Raw genomic sequence first — 3,105 nt, 5'->3', positions numbered from 1 at the left:
AAAGTTGTAGATCATCCTGACAGAGGAGGTTTACAATGCCAGAACAGTAGTGTACTGTGTCATAGCATCTGGGTCATACATGAACATGTGTTTGTGTGATGAATACCTGCTGTTAGATGAAGGTAACATCAGTAATTAGGGTAATGAAGATACAATTAAACCGTACTGATTTCACTGGCAAAGTCATGTTCATATTCTTGGATCAGAGAGGTGATCATTTATTTCAGACCAAGTATTAAGTCAGATGGAGTCACACATGGACAACATTTACAACAGCTGTAGAGTCCCAAAGGCCTCAGGTTCACTGTTTGTGCCTTTGTTTTGTGGTAATTTGATTTATTGTTATTTTCGTTGGTAGTTTACTCCACTAAAGCACAAACTGAAACAGTAAGATCTGTTTTAATCAGCATGGCTCGCCTGCCCAGACTGGAAAAGCTCAACAGCTAATGTATGGAATTATTGGACTGGTGGATTGTACCAATCAAATTTGGTACACACATCCATGATCCCCACAGGATTAACTGTAATAACTTCAGTGATGCCCTGACTTTTAAAAATGAACACTCTCCCATCAGCCTAAACTTTACTTTGCGCTAATTAGCAATTGTTAGCTCGCTAATACTCTGAACTAAGCTGCTGAACACTGATGACAATGACTGTACAGAAATGATTTGATTCATTTTCACATCTTTGTGCACACATTATGATATAAAATCTCACAAGTGACTTCGCATGATGACATTTCTGCGTACACCGTCCTCATACAAATGTGCTGTTATCCTGCCACACACACCTCTGAACACTTCCACGCTTACAACATGATGAAACACTTCAATACAGATGACCGAAGACCTTGATTCTGACACCAGCCTCTAGCCACATTCTTAAATAAATTCACATTTAATTAAATTATCACTAAACTAACTTTCATAGTGCAGGTGGGCCTGAATCGGTGGCCATGGCTCATTTAAGCCCCAGGGCCCCCTCATTGGTTACACCGGCCCTTTGCAGAGAAAACCACAATGAGACATGCTATCTGAGTATATCTGCATTTTCTTGTTTGAGATTGTTTAAGTAACTATTTTCTCTTTTCAATCTCCAATCAATTTACCAGTGCAGAGACTTCATAAAACTGCATTATCTAATCTAAAGTGTGTTAAGTGTAATTTGATTGCTTTTTTTTATCCGGCAGTTGCATTTTTGGTGTTTGTCACTCAGTGAAACGATTGAGTTAAATCGAATTAAATTATATATCATCCTCTTGCAATTTGCCAGAAACTCATGGTTACACCTGAGAATAAATCCCAAACTCAAAGCCTCTTATATTTCCATTCACTCTAAGTCACCTCCAGCAGTTTGAGCCTTGTCCAACAACACACACTCATTTGGTGCCATTTTCCACAGCTCCTAACTTAATGTATTGTATTTAAGATTAATATTGCCATCAAAGCCACATCATTACTTTTGTGTCCATTCATTCACAGCCAGGAGGTGCTCCGAGAGACTGTGTAGGTGTTCAGCTGTTAATACAGCAACAGTACATATCACAGTGGGGTGCTGTTCAATCAGAGACAAAAACTTGTTCCGGCTCTGATTCATGAATTACTCACCGAGATTTTCCAGAAACAAGTCTGAACCAACATTAAATTGTAAGTGCTTTTGGAGCAAAAAAAAACATCGACCGCAGCAGGGTTGCCATTTCCAGAACTCTGAATGGAGCAATTTTATCCTATTTTCACAAACACCACAAAGCTGACAATTAGTGAGTCATGGTTGGCGAGTGCTTCAGGTTCTTAGTCACCATGGTAAAGAGCTCAGGCGGGCGAGAGTGAAAATATGAAGCTCTTCAACAGCTCACTGTGGAGGTAACTACCTGCTCCATCACCCTCTGGAATATTAAAATCTGATTCACTGTCAAAAAAGTTTGAAAATGATTGTTGTCTTGTTTCGTAGATGCATGTTTGATGAAAGAAAGCGGTCAGTGCTAACATCAGTGACAGATACACTTCGCTTCCTGTGATAATAAAAGCCATTCCATGTTTCGCCACTAGCAGCGGTAAGAAATGTTCGGTTTAGTTCAGCAGTAGCGCTGAGGCACACATGCATGTATTGTTTCATGCGACTCTCTCATGCATGTGAAGGCAACTTAAATCCTGCGTGGGAATGGTGGACTCCGCCACTACAGCTGACAAAGCAACACAGAGATGTCCAGTAAAAGAGCTGCTGAGTTGACTGATCAAATGCATGCAAGTGCAAATTGCTGAACATTTTATTTCCACTGTTTACCCCTCAAATGTCACCACAAAAGTTTTACTGTGTTTTGACATCTGGTAAACCTTCACTGGTCTCCCTGGCACTGGTTTCAACACAGGGCTTTTTTCATTCTGAATCCCTGCAAACAATGAAACGTACTGTAAATAAACAAACGGCTTATTACTGAATAGAAATACATTGAATGATGATGTTACCAATAACTGTATCAACTGTGGGTTTTCATGGAAATATTAAAGGACACCTATTATGCGTTTTCATTTTGTCCTTCAGTGTGTTATCTAGGTTCTGCATGTAAAAGATTTCGAGAGTTCAAAAGCTCAAAGTCAGCACCAACGAGAGCTCTTTTCTCCCACAGAAAACACTGCTCCTGAAACACCTCATCAGTAGTCCCACCTTTAATTCTGTGACTTCTTGACATCACACTACACCACCATGTCAGACATTTGCATAATTTATGCCTATTTTCACAGTAGAAGTGAAGGTCATAGCCGACTGGAGACACAGTGAGTGGTGCTGGCTCATGCTTGTGTGAGCTGACCAATCAGAGCAGACCAGGGATTCAGGAGGGGGGGCCTTAAAGACACAGGAGCTACATCCCGAATCCCGTATAAACAAATGTTACTGTGAATCTATTCCCTTAAGCTGTTGTTAACAGGAGCGAAGGCCACTGACATGATGTTCTGGTTGTGTGTAATCAATTTGGATAAAGCCACTTGGTCACACAGTTGCATTTATGGGAGCACTGTGTGCTTGTTTCTGCAACTTTGTGACTTTGGCGGTAGTTTATTCGGCTGCAGTGCAGCCCTGAAGCAATACAAACTGCACTCGCCA

Source organism: Pagrus pagrus, assembly GCF_965226575.1.
Source record: "Pagrus pagrus genome assembly, chromosome: 6".
Taxonomy (NCBI): Eukaryota; Metazoa; Chordata; class Actinopteri; order Spariformes; family Sparidae; genus Pagrus; species Pagrus pagrus.
This window is presented reverse-complemented; position numbering follows the sequence as displayed.